General features: G+C 38.7%; 1 protein-coding gene across 6 annotated transcripts in view; it reads right to left on the reverse strand.

The window, feature by feature from the left end:
• Positions 1 to 3,437, reverse strand: part of IL1RAP (interleukin 1 receptor accessory protein) — a 171,498-nt gene extending 168,061 nt beyond the window's left edge. For 2 of the 6 annotated variants that reach the window (XR_013757318.1, XM_079100858.1), the window contains exon 1: positions 3,241 to 3,435. The gene's annotated coding sequence lies outside the window, so the exon portion shown is untranslated. Of the gene's footprint in view, positions 1 to 3,240 lie in introns of all 6 variants that reach the window. The other 4 variants (XR_013757319.1, XM_079100860.1, XM_079100859.1 and 1 more) reach the window with 3 other exon arrangements.
• Positions 3,438 to 24,023: the final 20,586 nt, after the last annotated feature.

The following is a 24,023-nucleotide window of genomic DNA, read 5'->3' on the forward strand; positions in this document are numbered from 1 at the left end:
ACAGCAAGGGATGCTTCTGTTTTTTGTTTTGTTTTGTTTTGTTTTTTCAAATGTTGCCTTTGCATATTGTTCTGTTCCATTCTTTTTCCATGGAATTTGTGAGAGAGCTAAATGATGCTATGGTCACACATGGCATTTGTTCCTCAATCTTCATACCAGTCTTCGAACTATTACAGGATGGCAGAGGGAAGAAACCACTCTGAACAGGAAAAAAAAAAAATCAGACATATTTCTGAACTTTCTGTATTGTATTCATAGTAACCCTTCCTCCCAAGAGTTGAAGTGGCATCGCATCAAACAAATGAGAATAAGAAAGTTGCCTTAGAGATCATCACTTTAAATTCTCTCTCTCCTGAGAGTCGGCTTCACTAAATTCTCCAAAGTCATGTTGAAGGATTGTTCTCTTAGCAAGGAAATACCTACTCTGTGACCAAAAGGATACCTTGAAATCACCAGCCAGATAACGTAATCTAACCTCACCTAAAGTCAACTACTCAAGATCTCATTGGAGAGGTGGCAGGGTGTTACAGGAAAACTAGAAGCCAAAAAGTGCACTATATTCCTACGGCTAAAATTTTCAACCAGGTGACCCATGGCAGCCTCTCATTTCTGAGTCTCATTCCAGTTTTCAGTAAAGGGAGACTAGCTAAGAAGAGGTGTCATTTAATGAGCACCTATTTACTACATGTATTTGACATCATTTTACTGAATTTAATCTTCACATAAATTCTTAGAGTAAGCAATTTTATCCACTTTAGAATTGGGTAAAACAGAAGCCCTAAATAGTGAAATAAGTTGCTAGTATCATCCAACTCCTTAGGTACCAGAGCTGGAATTTGAAATCAAGTATGTTTTATCACAAAACATGGGCATCTTACACTATTAATATGCCTGCCATGTCCTTCTCCAGGGCTATTGCAAATAACAAGGAAGATAATATATGTGGGATGCACTTTAGAAATGTTAAAGTTCTATATATACATACAGCTTTGCTAGCAACAAATAATAATGTGTATAAGGAATAAGGATATAACTGTGTATTCTTTCTTCAAAGAACCAGAACCAGAAGAAATTTGTTTTCAATCTCCCCTCTGTCCCCTTGTTCTGACCTTATTTTGAACATTTTCCTTTTCCCCACAAGTCCCTGGTCTCTCAGGCACACGTTCAGATGTATCCCAGCCAGCTCATCACAATGCATGCACACGGAACAAGCTGACGGAAGCAAGAGATCCCATCCTCTGCAAATGCTTGGTGTGGGAGGTACCTGAGTGGGCACCACTGGACTTTTACCTTCTCTCAAAATGTACCACACCCATTCTCAGGTGCACATCAATACTGCATATAAATATTATGGACTATGAGGGTAACCAACTATAAATACTAAAGTCAGAGACTAATGGCATGGCCTATAGATAGAACTAAATAACTGTATGACTCAAATAAAATCAACTCTCATGAGCAGGGTACAGGTGTATGAAGAAAGCTATTTAATTTTAAAATAGCAATAATACAGGAAGACCAGTGTAGGCCTGTGTGTGTTTGTGTTTAAATAGAACAAGTTAGTGTCCAGAAGAGAATGAATTTAGCAGCATCCCTGCACAAATATTAGCTGAATAACATAAAGTTGCTTGACTGATCTAAGCGAGCAGGAATAGAAAGCTTAGCACAGCCTATTACAGCTGCAACTTCCAACTTCCTCCTCTTGTCTTTTTTACCCCTCATTAAATTAAAGTTCCTTGTTGTCCATGAAGGATACCTCAGATCAGAGCAGTTCACAGGCCTGAGCTTTGACCTAAAAACTAGTAGAAAATTCACATCACTGAGAAATATCAATTTTATATTCCACATCAAGCACCCATGATCCAAGTCACATGTGAAAAATGTATATGTATGATTATAAGAATGATATGAATCTACATTGAACCATAGAACCACAATCATAGAAACGAAAAGTTGTACCCCATTTGTGTACAATGAATCAAAATGCAGTCTGTAAAAGTAAAAAAAATAATAAAAATAAAAGAACTGCTCAAACTCCAAAGAAGAAAACATCCCATTTCCATATTAAAAAAAAAAAAAAGTCACTTGAAGGTAATAAGAAAGCATGATTCTCAAAATTCAATGTCTTCAGGATTGTTATTCAAGAATATTTACAATAGTTATCATCAGTTTCAACCAGACCAGGTGCCAGGTCAGCCACTGTGCTAAAAAAAAAAATGTAACTTGAATTGCCTGCCCCATTTCATCCTCCCAACTACCCTAAGGGCTCACAGTGACCATTATAATCTCCATTTTTGTGACTGGGGGGAAAATGGTATTAGAAAGATGGGCTAATTTGCCCAAGTTCAGACAGCTAACACATGGCAGAGCTGGAAACTAGGCAAGTACTCCTTTTACAGCTGGTAACTAACCGTGGATCTGACAGCAGAGCAGGGAAATGCTTCCCCTGGTGTCCTGGTTCACAATTTCACAACAGAGGATGGACGAAAGACAGGTTGGGGTCGGGCTCTTTAAGGAAACAGCATAAGTTTGTTTTTGTTTTCGATTTTTCTCTAACTCAGTCTCTGATACCTTCCCAATACTTCGAACTGGAAAGGGAGGGACGATATGATTCCATGAAGTCAGTTCCTTAAGGAGGAACGTCTCGTTCCCCACAGAGCCAACAGCTCCGCTCCCTCCGGGGCTGGGGAGAGAACTGGGAGTACCATAGGAGGACTTCAGCGCCCAGACGTCCCTTCCCTCTCCCCCAACTCCGCCTGGAGCCTGTGGGACACCCTCAGCAGGAGCATCTTTTCGAGAAAGCAGGTCAGGAAAGGAGAGAGTGAGGCTGCTGGCAGCCTTTACCCAGGCTGTCATAGCTCGGGGTTGAGAGCGACGTGACACTGAATGGGCATGCTGGGACACCCAGCCTCCTATCCTCATTGCTTACGTTAGCGCACTGGAGCAACCAAGGCTCAGGAAGACCAGAGCAGATCCCGCAAAGAACTGAGAACCCGCACAGAAACGCGCGGCCATCCCACGACTGCGTTACTTAATCCCCACACCAGCAAAGGGGCTCTGAACTGCTGGGTTCGAATCCCCGCCACTGAGTGAGCTACCCAGGCCACTGCTTCGCCCTGTTTCTCAGTTTTCCCTTCTGTAAAACAGGAGGATTGAACGAGACCATCTCTAAGAATCCATCTACCCGGAGTTTCTGCGGCAGGATGATTCCTCCAGTCCTCACTGCAGCGCGAGACTCACCTTTCTTGAGAAGCTGAGCGGGCTCAGCGAAAGCGGCAGGATGGGTGGAGGGTCTCCCGGCACTGCTTCTCTCCGTGCTCCGAGCCAAAGCAAAGCCCAGGGGACCTGGATCCCGGCAGTCTTCCCCAATGAGCCTCTTACTTTCCGCCGCACTTTCTTTTTCCCCCTTCGGGGCTCCTCCCCCGGCGCCACGCGATTGGCCGCGATATCGTGGATCAGGCTCCACCCGCCGCCTTGGCTCGCGATCCACCGGCGTTCAGGGCTTCCCGAGCCTGCGGCTTCTGGGCGGCACAGCGGGCCAGTCCCGCCCGCTGCGAGGAGGAGCCCCGCGGTGTCCGCCTGCGGGCGGATGCGAAGCTGTGCTTCTTCCTCAAGCGCCCAGTCACCGCCTGGACTGGTCTGAGCGCGCGAGGAAGGGAGAGCCGTCCTCCTGCAGCTCAGCTTGGCACGCTGCCAGGCGCCCTGGGACGATTACCCTAGCCCCGCACATACACTATACACATAGACGCAGACATGTGCTCCTTGCAAATTATGGTCTCACAGTTGAGGTCGATGCAACCCTGAATTTTCTTCCCATCTCCACGTATCTCTAGCTGTCATGGAGCAAGGCCATGACAGTCTTTTTGAGCGTCCACCATGTACCAAGCACCAAGTGCAACAGGAGGAAACAGAAAAGCCATCTCGGCAGTCTAGAGCTCTTACTAAAATTGACAGTGATGTGAAGAAGCAACTGGTTATGACAGAAGACTGCATCTGGATTGTCCACTGGTGAATAATCAGGACTCAGCGCATACCTGGAACAAAGTAGGCACTTAGTGCATGTGTGCTAAATAAATGAATGAATGAATGAAATAACTAATATGTTATAGAAGGAAATAATCCCAATAGAATGACTTCATTCATTCTCATTTCTCCAGGTTTCAGCAAGAGACTTCTGCTGCCACCCCCCAACACACACACACCAACCCCACTCCCCCCCCGCCCCCCCCCACACACACTGGGTGGTAGCTGTAAAGGTGGACCCAGCACAGACCTAAACTAAACTCTTTTCCTCTCAGACTCCATCTTGCATCTTTACTTTCTCTCCTGAGGTCTCCTGAGTCATTCTCTCTTGCAGTTACCTTGGATTCTAACAGGTCTGATTGACAAACATCTCTATGACTAGAGACACAAAAACTATCCCCAAGCAACAGCTAACCTTGCAGGAAGATTATCCCATAATAAGGTTCCCTCCAAAATTCCCCATGATGAAATTGTCCCCTAAGCAGGAGCAATTACCCCCATGTTCATGACAGAACTGAAACTAGCCCCTAAGCAGGAGCAATCCTCTCATGATGGGAACAGAATTGCCCCCTTATCCAACAAAACTTCCCCCTGAGCTTTGGAGAACCAGTCCTGAGATCAGGATAAATCAGATCACCACCTGACCAAAATTCCCCACTTTGTCAGCTATGCAAACCTTGTCTGCCTGCTCATTTGCATAAAACCTCAAAGTTCTTTGTCACCCCTTTAAAACGGTTTTATGTCACTTGACCTAAGTGTGGCGTCTCAGTATGGCTACATTGATTAAAGCTCTTTCCTACCTTCATACTGCATATCTCTTTCTTTGGCATCTTGGGACAGGTGCCCAAACCTAGTTCATTAGGACCCCAAAGCCAAAGCCTTTTCCCTGAAAATTCTGGTAACATTTGTATAGTCATCCCAAGGAGCTTTATAATGTCATTCATTAAGTCAACTCCCTTCTTTAAGAACCTTCTGTTGCTACCTTTGATAGTCCAATAGGATTTCATCCTGACTGGCTTGCCCTCCAATCTCTGCCCCCATTCTCTGACCAAGGCAATCTGTGAAACTGACTTGTCTCTTCACAAGGGCCTCACTCCTCGCATCCTTGACTTTCTCCCACTCCTCCCACTCCTAAGCTACCTCATTGAAACATATTAATTTATTTATTAAGGAAATCCAGAGAAAGCAATTAAGGAGAAGAAGTAAAGGCATGTAAAAGAAGAAAAGGGCCTAGGTGAGTGCAGATGAAAGGGGAGCTAGTAGATGCCAGTCTTGCTAAAGGTTCACATTCTACCCCTGCCCTGGTGGAGCTTAACTCCCCAGGTTGAACTAACAGTGTAATCAAAACTATAGAAAGAGTCACATTATGTCACCTCTTGATATCACTTAGGAAAATGCATCCCAAGAAAGTATTATTTATCTTTGGATAACTGGCATATAGTACATGCTCACCACATTGTTGCTGATCCAAAGAGGAAATAATCCAAACATTCAAAAAGTTATCTTTGTGAAGCAAAAATAAATTCTTCATTGATTTATTATTCATTCATTAAGCATATCTCAGGCACCAATTTTTGTGTGTCAGGTAGCACACTTACATAGAGTCTACCAAGTAGTAGGCACAATCATGAGGACTTTCCACATGCTCACTTCACTCTCGCATTAACATGTAGGCTATTATTATTATCTCCACTTTATAGATGGAATAGAGAGATGGCAAATCAAATAGCCAAGGTTACAAGCCTACAAGTGGAGAAGTGAAAATAAGAACCCAAGTGGTCAGCATTCATGCTCTTAGACACCTCTGAGCAAACTTTGTACTACCTAGAAGATTGGCAGATAATGGGAGTTCAGAATCAAACCAGAAGGAGTCCTGGACTTTTTGAGAGTCTACTTATAACTTACTGAAAATAAAAGACATATAGACAAATAATGATAGTGTATTGTCATTTGAAGACTGTATAAATGATTGGAAATAAAAAATGATTAGTTAACCAATTTGCTGTCAAATTTTTCATATTATGGAGATATATCTATCAGGAAAAAGGCTTTCAACATAATAATCTTGAGTTAAAGTTATGAAGACATATGGATAGCAGTTGAAAGAAATGTGAAAAAATGTTGATGCATTAGGATAATGGAAATATAGCAACGTTTTTTTCTTTTAATTTTGTTGTAATATCAAAATTGTACTACAACAATTTAAAACATTTTAAAGTATCTATCACATAACAGGCATTCAAAAAATAATTGTTTCCTGAGAATGAATAAAACTGCATTGCGGTGCAGTGCCTAACAGTGCTGGGTGTGTAGGAGACACTCAATGCAACTTCTTTGCAATTGATTAAAGTATTTGGAAAAAGCATTACTATTTCTTTCTTCCCTCTCCTATCATCCCCACTTTTTTGGCACTTAGGTATGTTTATATGGAGCCTCAGGTTTTTCTAGTTCTTTGAACCCCATCCAGTCAGAATTTTGTCCCTAACAAAATCATAATCATGGTTTCTAATGATATTCGCCTCAACAAATTCACTGGTCAATTTTCAGTCATCATTTTACTTGACCTATTAGCAAGCAGCTTCCACAGTCAATCCATTGCTCCTTCACCTTAGTTCTTTCTGGAATCCTTTTTTTTTTTTTTTTTTTTTTTTGTCTGTTTCTTCTGCTGCTCCTTATCATACGGTTTTGCTGGATTCTTTACTTCTTCATGATATCTGAAGATAGGAATGTCCCACAGATGAATCTTTGGAGTGATTATATTCCCTTTCTTGGGATCTTATCCAGAGATATAACTTCTAAAATATCTATATGGTAATGATGTGCAAATTTAAATGTACATTTCAAACCATGGACTGTGTATACCAGATTGCCTCCTTTGTTTTCCCTGGTGTGTGTGTTTGTGCGTGCGTGCGTGCATGTGTGTGTGTGTGTGTGTGTGTGTGTTACTGGGATTGAACCCAGGGGTCCTTTACCACACAGTTATATCCTCAGTCCTTTCGATTGTCTGTTTTGAGAAGGATTTGCACTAAGTTGCCCGGGCTGGCCTTGAACATGCCTCAGTCTCCAGAGGACAGTAATAGGTCTGCACCCCTGTGTCCCGTCTCATTTCCCTTAGGACATTTTGTGTACACCCTGAAGTTTACATGTTCAAAATCAAGCTTTTTTGTTTGTTGGTTGATTGATACTGGCGATTGAACCCAGAGTTATTTAACCAGTGAGCCACATCCCCGGTCCTATTTTATATTTTATTTAGAGACATGGTCTCACTAAGTTATGTAGGGCCTTGTGAAGTTGCTGAGGCTGGCTTGGACTCAAGATCCTTCTGCCTCAGCTTCCTGAGTCTCTGGGATTATACAGTGTGGTACCATACTGGGCGAGAATCAAGGTCTTTATTGCTATCCCTTACCAAACAATCTCCTTTCCATTTCTACAGATTTTCAAGAAACAACATCTTTTAAACAGTGGTAAAGTCAAAACTTTGGCATTATCATTGATTTCACTCTTTCATTGCTGGTGTGCAATTCATCCACAAATCTTCCACTTCTAATGTATTTGAACTACATCTTGAATATGAGCACACTATTCCTCTCCTCCACACAACCACTATGGTCCAATTCACTGTCACCTCTCTCCTCACTGGTCTCTTTGCTTAAACTCTTTTTTTTTTTTTTTTTTTTTTTTTTTTTTTATTTAAACAAATGGGATACATGTTTCTCTATTTATACAAGGAGTCAAGGCATCCCATTTGTCTAATCATAAATTTACATAGGGCAATGTTGTTTGATTCATTGTTATTTTTTCCCTTCCCCTCCACCCCTCCCACCCCACTTTGCTTAAACTCTTGTCCAGAGAATTTATTTCCCATACTTCAGAGATCTTTAAAAATGGAAATCAGAACAAATACAGGCTAGTGATTAAGATCAAGACTCTGATGGCAGACTGCCTTAGTCCAATTTCAAATTCTGTAACATATTAACGTAACATTATCAAGTTACTTAACTTCATTTTCTTCAGTTTCATCCTCTGTAAAATGGGAATAATAATACCACAGTGCTGTTTTAAATTTTAATGATCTTATGCAAGTAAAACACTTGAAACACCTATAAAGCTATGGCACCTATAAAGGGTATGTAAATATTCCTTGTTATTTTTACAAGAAATAGTACATCATCATCTGCTTTCAAATATTCAGTGATTTCTTATCATGATTAGGTAAATTTCCAGAGCCCTTATTGTGGCATAAGGGGACTTCCCTGATGCAGCACTACTTATTCCTATAAACCTCTTATCATGTGATCCTTGCTACTGTTCAAACACACTAACACATTCCCATCCTGGGCTTTTGCACTTGCTGTTCCCTTTTCTCGGAATGCTCTTCTTTCATGGTTCATCTTCATTTCATTCACCTCTTCATTCGCATCACTTCTCAACTCTCACCTTCTCAGTAAAGCCCTTTCAGACAATCGCATTACATAATACCTTTTTAATTTGGTCTTAATAATGTTACATTTTAATTTACTTGCTTATTGAATGCCTTCTAACAGGAGTGCAAGCTTCAGCAGGGTAATATGAAGCCTCCCTTCTGAGTGGAGGGTACTTTGCACAAGATGTTCATTTAATAAATGTTAGATGAGTCATGAATTTTGTCTAAATCTTTCATGGTTATACTAAGACCCCCAAACATTAAGTGATGAATGCATTGCTCTTCTCCTTTCATTTGTATTTTTGCAAGACCAGAAAAGTTAAAAGAAAAATAAAAAACAAATAGCTTTCTGGGGCTGGGTTCAGGATAAAGAACAGTATAGAGACATTTTGCTTTGAGTTTTTGAATGGAAGGTAAATGGAAGAACTGAGTCAAGTGAAATAAAGTGTGAAAAAAGAAAAAGTAATTACTTCACCTTCTATATTTTTGATGTCCCCACCTTACATACCTCTCACTTTTTTCTTCCAACCCTCTAGCACTCACATCTGTTCTCAGTTATACCAAGTTGCTCTTGTGGTACTCAGGGGATGTCTTTCCCCACTCCTCCTGAGCCTCTTGGTTCTCAGTGTCTCTGTTCCTGATAAAGCCCTTTCCCTTAGTTTTGATCAGCTACACATGAAAAAAAAAAAAATCAAGCAGACTAAACAAAGCCATGTTAAGGTGGAGATTCCTAAAGCCTGTCTTGTCAGAAGTACATGCTCATAGCACAGGCATGTAACCATTGAAACTCTAGTTTGGAAGAGGAAATGTGACTGTGTGGTGGAGCTTTCTTCATTTCTATCTCTCAACCTCACAGACTGGGTTTTGTTTTTCCTGGAAGAAGAGAGTAGAAAGGAGAACTTCTAGATCCCTCCAGAATGTCCTTTATCTGCACAAAGATGGAGGTGAGCCCCAGGAAAAGGCATTGCTTACCATGGAGATGTCAAAAATAAACTCAGCCAGTAAAACAGATAAAATCTCATGAAAACAGATTTATTCATAACTACTGACAGTAAAGATATGAGTTCCATTCCTATTTGTGCAGACATTTTAAAGGGAGAATGAAGGAGGGGGCAGGGAAGAAGTTTGAACTCAGAGAAGGGAAAAACCATAAGATTGGTCACTATAAATGTGATGAGGTCAGTGTGTCTGCTAGCTGACTGTCATGGAAATTAGGGTTCTATCCTACCACAGACTGGTTAAGGAGGCCCTATCCTTCTAGGTGATAGAATTTTAAAGAAAAGGTCTTGGAGACTTGAGAGATTACACTGAGTCATGAAAGATACATATTCAAAATAGGAAGGCCTTTTCAGACATGCTCCAAGAAAGGGAGTCACAGCCTCTTCTCAGGTGTTGGCTGGAACCAACAGCTAGCTCAATCTCCTGGCAGTCTTCCGCCTTCTCAGATGGGCATTTTAATGGGGTGGGGCTCATCCTCCAAACACTGTCTTAGGCTTCCAGAAGCCATGCTACATTGTAGCCAGTTCTCTTGGCTCAGGGGTTTGGAGGGAGCTGATAGGTGCAGAGTGCTGAAGTTCCCAGAGGTCAGGAGATTCTCCCACCAGATACCCACAGTCAGAGGATCAGAATCTCTGTCTCTGAGTTGTTTCTCCTTTCAAATCATTTTCTCTTTTCTTAGAATGCTGTCATTTTAGTGATATTCCCCCCAGTGTCATCAGAGAGGCAAGTCAGTGACAGGGTGACAGGCAGAAGAATGGTTTCCAAAAGGCATCCTGAGTCTTTCTGGCCTGTGGCCTGATGCTCCTGGAAACTATTAGCAAAGACCTAATTTTCTCTCGTTTTTTTCCTTCCAAACAAAAACTTTGAAGCAAAGGTCAGGATTTTAATAAAGTCTTGGAGGATGGTTATTATGCAATGTTGACTCTTTACTACAGTAGGAAATTTAAAGACAAGAACTTTGCATACAAAAAAGGAAAACTTACCTTTCATAGCTCTAACTTGGCCTTGTAAGTAGTTAGCACATTTACCAGCTTCCAGACTTCAAACTCCAATCCAACTGAAAGCTTGCTCTTTGGTAGATACCATTGCCTGCATTATCCCATAAGCCAAACCACTGCAATATTCTTTAAGGCAGACCCAATCCAAATTGGTCACCATCTGGTGAATAGCAACCAGTCAGTGCCAGTTAAAATCATGCTAATGTCTGCCTGTTCCTACAGCAACCTGAGTGGACTATGCCATTCTAGCTCTATTTTCTTCTGTGCAGCAACAGAGAGACTGAATGATCCTCTGTCAGCGAGGCGTTTGTATTATTCATCTCTGGAGAAAAATCTTCAAGTAGTCATATGAGATTCAGGCATTTTGTACATGATTCTTTCTCTGCCACTAGCATTGAGCAATTTATCTTTTATTCATTCATTCATTTATTCAAACATGTGTTGAACATTTGTTGTATTCAGGAATGGTGAGCAGTGCTGAGTTAAGGTAGAGATGGCTTTCTTACTATAGGCCAGGAGAGGAGAGAAGACATGAAAGATACCATGTTTACAAAGATTATAGAATACAAGGGTGAAATAATACCTCCTCTTTGTGGAGCAATTGGCATTGAGTATGTGGCATGCCCTTGGATCGTGTTATTTCTACCTTACAATAGCTTAAAAGGCAGACGTAATCTTCCCTGCTTTTAGTGATCAAAAAACAGAGTCAGAGAAGCTGAATTTCCTAAATTCACACAGCTTGTTAACATTAAAGCCCATTCTAGACCCCAGGTCTAATAGATTCTAAAACTATACTTTCCCTATCTTCACTAATATCCATAAGAAATTTCAAGTAAAGTACTCTAGGTCTATTGAGAGGAAAAATGACTTCTGTTTAGAAGGGATCAAGAAAACAAACAGAGAGGGTTTCGCTAAAAGGGACTTGAAGGAGGAATAGGAATTAAGATTTATCAGGATAAAAGGAGGAGTGAGACCCAATAGGATTCGGGAAGAGCGTTCACTCATTCATCCATTCAATTACAACTGCAGCATGATGTGGTACGTGCTTTGGAAATATGGCATGATATTTCATGTAAGCCCAGAACCCATCACCGAGGAATGGGAACCATGAAGCAGAGAGAATACTTGACTCCAGCTGGAGAACATCTGGGTGGTACTAGGAAAAAAAGGTGGACAACTCTGTTTGGATCAGGCATCCGTAGAAAAGAAAGAGAGGACATCATTTATGTCACTCAGAGCAAGAAATGTAAGTTACTTGTCCTTGTCTCCCAAAATGGTGCGAGGCATAAGAAATGTTCGAATGAATGACTGAGTTTTACTGCTGCCTTCTGAGAGATAGGGGTTCTCTAAGCATGTGACCTTTGTAAATATTATGTCATCAATAATCCTTCCATGAGGTTACTGTTTTTCCCAAGTTCAGAGATACAAAATAATTGAAGCTCCTGGAAACAAAACATCACACAGTTAAGAAGGTTTAAAGTTTGACTCCAGAACTTATAATTATTCTCTACTCTCTGCCTTGGTGTATGTGACAAACTAAAGCAGTACTGTGTTGTTACTACTTATAGTGTTTTAAATAAACATTTTAAGGGCTGGGGATCTAGCTCAGTTGGTAGAGTGCTTGCCTTCCAAACACAAGACCCTGAGTTCAATCCCCAGCACTGAAAAAACAAACAAACAAACAAACACCTCTGTTTTACCTCATAGAAATAGAGAAAGCAATCGTGAAATTCATTTGGAAAAATAAGAGATCCAGAATAGCTAAAGCAATCTTTAACAGGGAGTGTGAAGCATCAGGTATCATAATACCAGACCTTCGACTATACCACAGAGTAATAGTAACAAAAATGGCATGGTATTGGCACCAAAATAGGCAGGTAGATCAATGGTACAGAATAGAGGACACAGAGACAAACTCACATAAATACAGTTTTCTCATACTAGACAAAGGTGCCAAAAACATACAATGGAGAAAAAATAGCCTCTTCAACAAATAGTGCTGGGAAAACTGGAAATCCATATGCAGTCAAATGAAATTAAACCCCTATCTCTCAACCTGCACAAAACTCAACTCAAAATGGATCAAGGACCTAGGAATTAGACCAGAGACCCTGCACCTAGTAGAAGAAAAAGTAGGTCCAAATCTTCATCATGTCAGCTTAGGACCAGAATTCCTTAACATGACTCCCAAAGCACAAGAAATAAAAATAGGAATCAATAATTGGGATAGATTCAAACTAAAAAGCTTCTTCTCAGCAAAGGAAATAATCAACAATGTGAAGAGAGAGCCTACAGAGTTGGAGAAAATTTTTGCCACACGCTTTAGATAGAGCACTAATCTCTAGAATCTTTAAAGAACTCAAAAAACTTTACACCAAGAATACAAATAACCCAATCAATAAATGGGCTAAGGAAATTAGCAAACACTTCACAGAAGAAGATCTATAGCAATCAACAGATGTATGAAAAAAAATTTAACATAAGAGAAATGCAAATCAAAACTACCCTAAGATTTCATCTCAACTCAATTAGAACGTCTATTATCAAAAATACAAGCAACAATAGGTGTTGGTGAAGATGTGGGGAAAAGGTACACTCATTCATTGCTGTTGGGGTTGCAAATTGGTGCAGCCACTCTGGAAAGCAGTGTGGAGATTCCTTAGAACACTTGGAATGGAACCACCATTTGACCCAGCTATCCCATACTCCTTGGCCTATACCCAAAGGACTTAAAATCAGCATACTACAGTGACACAGCCACATCAATGTTTATAGCAGCTCAATTCACAATAGCTAGATTCTGGAATCAAACGAGATGCCCTTCAATTGATGAATGGATAAAGGAACTGTGGTATATATACACAATGGAATATTATTCAGTCATAAAGAAGAATAAATTATGGCATTTGCAGGTAAATGGATGGAGTTGGAGAATATCATGCTAAGTGAATTAAGCCAATCCCAAAAAAACAAAGGCCAAATGATTTCTCTGATAAGTGAATGATGGTACATAACGAGGGGCAGGGTAAGAGGTAAGGAAAGAATGGAAGAAGGATGGATTGTGAGAAGGAAATGAGGAGCGAGGAGGGGGCAGGGGGAAAGAAGGTAATAGAATGAAACAAACATCATTACATGTATGATTATGCAAGTGGTATAACTCTACTTCGTGTACAATCAGAAATGATAGTTGTACTTCATTTGTGTACAATGAATCAAAATAAAAAAATAAAATACAAAAATTAAGTAAACATTTTAAAGTGCAACATGCATATATAAAATTGCACTAATCATATGTTTATAGCATGATGAATTGTAACAAAGTAAACACAACACATAACTAGGATCAAGATCAAGACAACCATAGTGATAGGGGACAGACAGACCTGAGTGGCGCCAATATGTGGATCTGGGCAGGAGTCTCTGTAAAGTTTCATGGGACCCCAATAAAACAGGAGGTCAGGAGAGTTGCAATAGCCCTCTCCTCTCTGGGAGGACCTACTCTCTCCCTTGAGAGAGTTCCCTTTCCCTCTTCCTATCCCTTCAATAAACTCATACATGTTAATCATACGTGTTAATCTGAGTGACGATCTAAAATATTTCTGACTTGATCACAAGAATCAGGATTTGAAGGAGGAGCCTTGGTACTGCTTCAGTTTCTCAGAAGGCCCCAGCACTGTTAACAGTACTATTACTCAGAGTAACAGGCATATTACAGCATGTTTTTCCTACCCTCAACTTTTATTGAGGTCCCAGAGAAGTTTCCAGAGAGTCCCATCCAGGTCCACCTCTTGACTTGATTAATAGCAGGGTGACATGAGACTTTCAAGTATCCACTGCCATGACCACTCTGGGTCACTTTGGTCTATACTGACTGGTTCTAGTTGGAACCTGTTATTATAGATTTTATGATCAGGGGAATCATCCTTATCTCCTTGAGTTCCAGATCTGGTCAATGAAAGGGTCACAAAAATCTTCCCTTTGTGGGTAACTCGTGTTCCTCTCATTGGCATTATTTCCAGCCTGCATTTCTCCTACAGATAACAAGTAGTTTGCCGAGGATTGTAACATATTCTGCCACTTAGGCCACACAGGGCTGCAGGTAAATTACTTCTTGGAAAAGAAAGCATGTAAGGGATCAGCAGGGTGAGCCCATTTTATAGAATTATTCCTTTATCCTCATGACCCCACCACTCACGTCTGTCTGTCCACAGGCTATGGATTTTATTTAATATGAGATGATATGAACTTTTATTTAATTCGATAGCACCTTCATTTCTGTTGGTGCACAATGCTTCCTCTCATAGGTTTCATCAACATGTTTTTCTTGGGAACACTAGCAATTGAGTCAAAACTTGCCTGGAAAGTGAGCTGGCTGGTGAATGATACCAGCATCTGTTCTCCTCAAAGTCAGAAATTGCCTTTGTTAAGCAACAGCATTGGATAAAATAGAATAGATAGTAAAGTGATCAAGTAGGGTAATGGACTCCAATTAAAATTTTTTTCAAATGTAAAGACCACTCCATGAGGTTAACCTGAAGAAACATTCCAAACAACTCCTTTGTCCCAAAGGGGTGGGAAAATGGAATTGGGGCAGACCTGAATGGAGTTGAGGGGTAAGTTCAAACTCAAGTGCTAAAAGGACACAGCCAATTAGAAGTTACAAATTGATCCAATAACTTTGGTACTTTTCCAAAACCTGAGAAACACAGATTTTACCCAAACAGGTTTTGTACTTTTCCAATACATTTTTAACATGAATTTTGATCAACAACTCTACCCTGAAGATATATCAGCCTCTGGACTAATACATTTAAGTAGAAAACCTATTGTAATGTCCCCTCTTGACTTCTGGGAGATATGCTTCTTTTCTTGTCACTCAAATCCTAAACTTTTATGGTCCCTCTTTTTTGTCCATGTATTTCATTCTTTGATTTGCTGATATAAGAACCCAGAAAGAAATTGGCTGTGAGCTGCTAGGGTCCACCATTAAGAACTGAAGCTTATAGAGACCGCCCCACTCCCACCCGCCGGTGGAAGTGGAAAATCTAGTTTCATTGTAAACTATGATTTCAGGATCAGAAACATACCTTGGGACTATTAGACCCGGAGCAGATCTAGATGCCTCTGAATCCCAAGCAACAAAAAGAGAGGTAGCAGTAAGACTCCTGCATCTAATTGTGAAAATATTCTGTAATTAACATACCAGCTTATTGCATATATACAATTATAACCTGTAAAAGTTAAAGCAGTCAGAGAGCCCAGATAAGAGAACCCTTGCAAAGATGTAGAGATGTACAGAGTAGTCTAAACACCACTCACTCATTCTCTACCTATTCTTGACAGTCATTTTTGCTTTCTGAGTTTCTGGTTCCTTACCTCTACAATGGTCATTAATTTGCAAAATTGCCCTCAAATAGTGGTCATCAGCCCTTGATAGGCACTCACATAACCTGTGGTTTTTATATTTTATTGTGTTTCATATGGTGTGTTTTGCATTTATCTGTTAGAGATGTTCAAACCCTATGCAGACCTGTGAGTTATGAGTATTGTGTGAGATGAGTCACCTCACTTCAGAAGTGACTTGTAAAATTAAAATTTGATATTAAGATGACTGAAATTGCTGATTCCTCAGCTACATTCCAGGACAACTACTCTAATGTCATATGTTAGTTCAAATACAAATTTGGAAAATTTACAAAATTATGTAATTCAACTTCACAAGAAATCAAAAACTATATATTGGAAATGTATTTATCAGAAAGATATAACCCCATAATTTTTATCAGAAGAGGTAGTTAAAATACATTTGGTAAAATTTACACATATGTAGCATGTAATATCACTAAAGTACCCAGGAAGGAAAGAAACAATAAGAGATTGATAGCATTTATACATACTTGTTAACTTTAAATAGATGATAATATTCTTTGCTTATTGAAGACCTGTTTTGATATTGAGACATTTGATATTCAGATATTGACCACAAGAAAATAAATCAATTAGTAACTATAAAATCAATTAAATAATTAAATCAATTTGTAACTATAAAATCCTTTATTGTGTTCCACAGGAAGTACAAAGTCATCTTAGAGAAATTTCTAGCATGAAAGCTTTGTGTGGCAACTGAACATCCTCATGTGCATACTGTGGACTGGAGTCAGCCAAGATGACTTCCAATTGGGAAATCAGGGATGATATTATAGAGATGATATTGAGATCAATACTGAGGATTTGTTAAAAACAGAGAGAGGCAGAGGCATTGTAGAAGTGTAGAGAGGCATTGTAGAAGTGGCAGAGACAGAAGCAAAGTGACATGAACTTGCACAGCAAAGAGACAGGAAATGGTCTGTTTTTCTTGTGAGACTCTATCCCAGGGAGTAGGTCGACTTGATAGGAAAACTGATCAGACTGTAAACTTAAGGAGGCCTGGCTATATTAAGACATTGTTTTCTGAAGCCAGGGAAAGTCATTGGAAGCTGAGGAATAAGAGAGAATCACTCAAGGTCATACAGGTTATCAGAATTAGAGAACAGAACTGGAATTCACATCATCTGAAGTCTGAAGATCTTTTTATTGCCCCCAACTACTCAAATCTGGTCAGTAGGGTCCCAAAAGAATAACCACTAACATCATACTTAATGGTTCCGACACTTCCTCATAGCAGCCTAAGTGCTTACAAGTGGGATTCTTTTGAAGTGAAAGACAGGAATGACTTTTATAATAAATTTTCCTCTGGTGGCTTCAAGGCCTCCTCCAGGGTAGAGTTCAACTGTGACTTATCAATGCAGAGCAACAGCAGGCGGTAGGTTGGCATCAGGAAGCACAGAAGGGGGTTGCATTAGAAATTGTGGAGGGAATTTGAAATTGGCTGAATGCAATTACCCACACTGGAATTTGGCCAAGGTCTTCAGATTTAATATCACCACTCATCCTGGTCCTTGTAAAGACCCTCTGTGGTCAGAGACCTTAATTTTACTGTTCTTGTAAAATTCATGGGACAACATTTCCCAGCCTTTCCCCATCCAACTAGGATGTTTTGCTTTCTTTCCTTGGCCACGGTGCTTCCAACGTGGCTTTGATTGCTACTGCTGACACCAAGACACTTTCATTGCCCCTGAAGGCCATTTTATTTATCGGTGCTATGTTTCCAAAAGATGCATTTCCCTCCACCAATATGTTCAGCTGGCCACGTAATAGCATAGGCTGACATTTTGGTGACCACTCAGGAGAGCAGCAGATTGTGTAAATTCCATAACTCCAACATGTCAATTGCAAGTTACCTTGAGAAAAAATTATACAGTTTGACCTTGCTCTTAAAAAAAAATCATAGAAAATCAAGTAGAAAGAAAAATCCAATACCACAATTCAGGACTAAGATTGAATTAACAATTATACACATACACATACCATCTTAACAATAAGAACTAAAATTAAAAATGTGTGTGGAGACACTATTGCAGGATATTTGAAAAGTGATAAGAAAATCTTTCAAATTCCAATAGTTAAATAGGCAAATATGTGATCAAACTATGAACAAATAAAGGAAGGTAGTCAGATCCAGAATACATGAAGTGATGTTCTTTACAATTTTGCTAATAATCAAAGAAATGAAATGCTACATTTTCATGATGCTAATGTTAACAGACAAAATTCTTTGAAGAAGCAATTTGGCAACTGATTCAAGGTATATTTCCCTAGCCAGAAATTCTAGTCCTGGAAATTTACCTAAAGAAATAAAAAACAAAGAAAAAAATGGCATAGATATTCATTGCAAAAGAACAATGGCAACCAGAATGTAACTATACCTGTATAAGTATAACTAGAATATATAAAGAACTCCCATAACCCAACAACAAAAATACAAATAACCTGATAAATAATGGACAAAGGATTTGAATATACATTTCAAGGGGAGACTCCCACAGATAATAAACATGAGAAAAATGTTCAATATAATGAATCATCAGGGAATGCAAATAAAAATGAGATAGTACCCCACAACCATTAAGATGTCCAATATCAAAAAAAGAGAAAAGAATGAAAATAACATTTGTTGTTGATAAATACAGACAAGATTGGGATTTCATTTACTCTCAGTACTGTGTAAAATGGTGCAAACTCTATGGAAAAGAAAAGTATGGTGATTCCTCTGAAAAATAAACATATAATTACTATATGATTCAGCAGGTCCAGTTCTGGTTAAATATTCAAAAGAATTGAAAGGTTCTGTTTTACTCCTGTTCATAGCAGCCCTATTCTCAATAACCCAAAGCAAAAGCAACCAAGAGCCTGTCATCAGGTGAATGGATAAACAGAATGATGTATTACATACATGTACAATGGAAAATTATTCAACCCTATGAAGGAAGTAAATCTGATACATGCTGTAACATGCATGAATCTTGGAAACATTTTGCTAAGTGAAATAAACCAGTCATATAAAGACAAATACTATGTAATTCCACTTATATAAGAGGTAACTAGGGTAGTGAAATTCACAGAAACATAAAGTATAAAGGTGGCTGCCAAATACTGACAGAGGAGAATTAGGAGTTATTGTTTAATGGATCTAGAATTCCAGTTTTTGCAAGATTGCTTGGATAAGAATGTGAATGTACTCAAGTCCTCTACACACTTAAAAATGGTTCAGAGAGTTAACTTTGTGTCATGTGTATCTCACCACAATTTTAAAAAATGGTAGTTTGTTCATGTTAGAAATTAGGAAAATAGGGGCTGGGGAGATAGCTCAGTCGGCAGAGTGCTTGCCTTGCAAGCACAAGGCCCTGGGTTCGATCCCCAGCACCACAAAAAAAAAAAAAAAAAGAAAAGAAGAAAAGAAATTAGGAAAATAATTTAGACAATTTTTGGGAATGGAACATATGGTCCCACAGATCTAACACTGAGTTTACACCCCAGCCTAATTTAGTCAATTTGATCAACACCTCATAAAATTATATATAGACATTAGAAATTAAAATTACACATAAACTTTCTTTTATTTAAATTTTAAAATGTAATCTTCAAAACCCTTCTATTTATAGCCACACAATCAATTCTAAAATGAAAAGAAGTGAAGTATTAAGACATTGGACTGCATGCAAAAATCTGTTATTATTTATGTTATTCTACAATGTTATTTGTAGAAGAAATAAAATTGTCACTATATCTTCCAAAAGGGTCTTCAGCGTTTTCTCTTGTGGAAAAGAATTAAAGATAAATGTTCTTTTTTCCCATAGAAAAGTGAACAAATAAGTGATTTGTTATATATTTGAAAAGAAAAATCAAAACACAGCATTTAGTTCAGTGTAATAAAAAAGCAATAAATAGAAGTTAAACCATGAGTTATAGAAAAGCCCAAGGATAAAAGGAAACTAAGAGTTTTATTTATTACTTTTGTTTTAACAATTCTAGTTTATGATTCATTTTTAATATTGTTGTCACAAATGTTTCACTAAACAGTTTTTTCCCTTTACATGTATGATTTTATCTATTTGTTTATTTATTTATTTATTGTGGCACCGGGGATTGAACCCAGGGCCTTGTGCATGCAAGGCAAGCACTCTACCAACTGAGTTATATCCCCAGCCCCCCATGTATGTTTTTATGATGTTAGTAATGCTCCTTTGTGTATATGTGTTTATATCAAATGCTGTCAAAACAATTTTCTATTGGAATGTATCTGCAATTTAGTAATGGACATTAAGAGAAAATGTGTGGTAGATAGTCTTTATAATAAGTAATTTTTAGAGGATATTGATGTTAGCTTTGAATGTTTATTCATTCAATAAATGTACACTCCGTTTTTTACAAGAAGTTTATGATAAATGACATTTAAATCTGATATTAACCTGTGTGCAATGGTTTCTGAGATATTATTGAACAATTTTTCTAACTGTGAAAATGATTTATCTGCTTTGTGATCTCAAATATTCTATGAGGATGGATGAAGTAATAGGAAACAACCATATTCAAATAATTAACACTTAAGTAAAGAGTTCTGTTGTGAAGCAGACTATAGGATGAAGAGAGGGGGAAGGAGAAGAGTGTGAATTTCCCAAAGACGTGAGTTTGTGGAAAATATTGTTGAGGAGTCACAGGAAACAAGAGGGGAAAGGATGCTGTCATCAGCCCTGCTGTGATTAGCCACTGTTTCCTGACATTTGCTTATGTGCTGGTGTTCGGACTAGAAAGCTGGTGAAATTTCCAACTCTCTCACTTGTTGACTGTGAACCTTTGAGTGAGTTATCTGAATTCTCTGTGTCTTAGTATTTACAAAAGAAAAAAAGGTTACTTGTTTTAGTCAGCATTTTCACTGCTGTGACTAAATGATTTGACCAGCACAATTAGAGGAGGAAAGGTTTATTTGAGGGCTCATGGGTTTCAGGGGTCTTAGTCCATAGAAGGCTGGCTCCATTCCTCAGGGCCTGAGGTGAGGCAGAACATCATGGCAGAAGAACGTGGCAGAGGGAAGCAGCTCACATCATCAGGAAGCAGAGAGAGAGAATCTTCACTCTCCAGACACAAATATACTCCAAAGCCACGCCCCAATTCCAATCTCCTCCAGCCACACCCTATCACTTCAATTAATCCCATCAGGGATTAATCACTGATTGGTTTAAGACTCTTGCAATCCAATCATTTCTCCTCTGAACCTTCCTGCATTGTCTCACATGTGAGCTTTTGGGGGACACCTCACATCCAAACTATAACAGTATTACAAAACTTCGATCTCAAGATATGAGTTATTGAGGGGCTTCAATGCGATAATAAATGTAAAAAAATACCATAAGGTCTTGCATATCATCTCTGTACAGAAAATAGAAATAACTGCCCTACCTTCTCAACTTCTAACTGGTCTTCTGTCCCTAAGGAATCACAGGAACTTTAAGGGAAATGGTTGGTACTAATTGTTGTTCTCCTCACAAACCAAACACAAGGAATGGGGATGTAGCTGAGTTGGTAGAGTGCTTACCTCGCAAGCACAATGTTCTGGGTTCAATCCCCAGCACCGCAAAAAAAAAAAAAAAAAAAAAAAAATCAAACACAATTTCTTACTTGTATGTCACCGACATACATTTATTGATTAACACAGTCACTCAATAAATATTTTTTGTTTGATCAACATTGCAACAGGAAATACATGGTCTTAAAATGCTTCCCTGATTTATTATGAGAAGACCCAGGTACCAGATGCACAGAAGCTATGGAGTTGGCCTCTACATAAACATCTAAGAAGAAAGGTCTCTCCCTGAAATGGTTATTACCATTATAATCCTTTATGTTTATGTGCTCTCTTATGCCTTAAAAAGCATTATCATCTATAAAATTGATCCTCTAAACAATGAAGTAAGAAAGCTAAGAAGCAGGAATTATTATTCCCCTTGTACAATAAGGCTTAAGATGAAAGATGTGCCTTTCCAGGGGCAAACACATGAAGTAAAAGCCAGCAAAGGGAACTGATTCCAGGCCTGCCTCGCCAGGTGACCCCTACGATGCTGTTTTGGCATATCTGTCACAAAACTTCACAGAGCCTTGTTGTCCTGCCTTTCTTGTAGGTTTATAACCATGTAATACAAAGCTAGTTGGTATCATTATCACAAAGCTTCGAAATGTTTAGATATGAGCCTCCACCTAGTATTGCACAGAGGTTTAGTTAGACAAGTTGGCTTCCCCTTAGAAACACAAAAAGACAATTTTATTAAATTACTCTAGTCATCATTATTTCATCTGGGCTCTTCCACCAATGCTTTTCACACTCCACTCCTGTTAAACAAGCATCACCTTTGAAGCTCTTTCCCTTGAAGATACACAACTCAGAGGTGAGGTTGTAAAAAAGGGCCTCAGTGCATAAAATGAATGGGTGAAATTGTCTTGTCTGCAAACCAATTAAATGAAGTCGGCATCTCAAAAGGAAAACTGCCAGCATCCTTCTGAAGACCATTGACAGCAGCTATCTGACATGAGCACAATTGCTATGTGATTTGATTTCATCAGACCCAACCCCACTGAAACACAAGCCAATATCTCCTCTCCTAAGATGCTCTTATGTGTTAGGCAACATTGGATCATGCAGCTATCATTTTCCTCCCATGTGCGGGTCTTTCTTTAAGGAACAGGAAGCAAAAGTGATTCTTTGAAAATGATTGACAACATCATGCAGGGTGTTGTAATCCATGTGCTCTTAATATTAGCCCCATCTCCCTTCTCATGCCTACAGCAAATCAATCATCATTTGCCATGCTTCTACTACGTTCAAAGTACTGTGCAAGACACTGTGGAAAAGAATACTCAGAATCAGATGCACTCTCTGTCCTCAATAAATTTTGGAAATTTATACGAGGTAAGAACACACAAATAGATATCACAGAAGGAAGATGAGATGAGAGCCATAGAGTGTGAAGCAGTTAGAGAAGTTTTTAAAAAATATCACTCCAATTGGTTCTATCTGGCAAATTGTCTCTTCCATGTGTATTCCCTGGCTTTAAACAATTTTGTAAAAATTTAACATCCCACACTCTTGCTCTGTATCCTATGTTGGTTTTCCCTGAATTAATCACCATTAAAAAAAAAAAAAAAAAGTCTCTTTTTACCTCTTCCATCCCCTCCTCTTGGTTTTGGGAAGAAAGAGGTTAATTCTGCTCATTCTCTCCCTACTAATGACAGTCTTGACATCCTTATTGCTAAATTTTCAAAGTAAATAGAAAAAGGTGTTTGTCCAATTATCTGGACTCAAGCTCATGACTTCTGACTTAGGATCATCTCTTCCAAAGGACAATGGAGGAGACAGGACATCTGACAGAAAAACATGCAGCCCATTACTACAAGTTTTAAAGGTCAGACTGCAAGTGACCTGCTCTTCTATGTGAATTTCATGATGACTAAAGAACAAATGTTCTGAAGAGATTAGCTGGATAAAATGACTATTATAAACTCACCGTTTATGTATGTCAGGACAAATGGAGCAGTGTAATAGCATTTTTTTTCCTTGAATTTCTTTGAGGTATGACAGAGAAAATTAATTTGAGACTAGAGAATAGGAAGGAAAGTTATAAATTTGGAATTTGACAAATAAGGCATGCTTATACAATGTGCCAAGTCTGAAATAAAAAATGAATGTGTTAGAAAATCCCAAGTCCTTGTGAAAAAGTCTCTTCTATGATTTTTTTTTTTTTTTTTTTGCTAGTCAGGCCTTTATCAATTTTTAAATTTTGTGTTATTGTTCTTTTTTTATTGTGCTTCCAAAATTCTGAGTCATGATCAGATCATTAGTACTTTTACCCTAATAGAAAAAACATATATATATATATATATATATATATAATGAATGTAGATTTTTTTCGAGTTATATATAAGTTAGCATACAAACATTTTAAGCTCTACAGTCATGGGGGGAAAATGTAAGGAAAGTACTAAAATTAAACAATAGCATTTATATACATTCTATTTACATACACATGAAATGTGTGTAGGGCAACTATAAATTTAGAGTACTGTTTTATATGCATGTATACTCATGTGCACACACAGGCACATGCACCAATCAGTACTCTCACTCTACACTTGTGCTGAACACACTAATA

The sequence above is a fragment of the Sciurus vulgaris genome (genome assembly GCF_902686455.1).
Source record: "Sciurus vulgaris genome assembly, chromosome: 10".
Taxonomy (NCBI): Eukaryota; Metazoa; Chordata; class Mammalia; order Rodentia; family Sciuridae; genus Sciurus; species Sciurus vulgaris.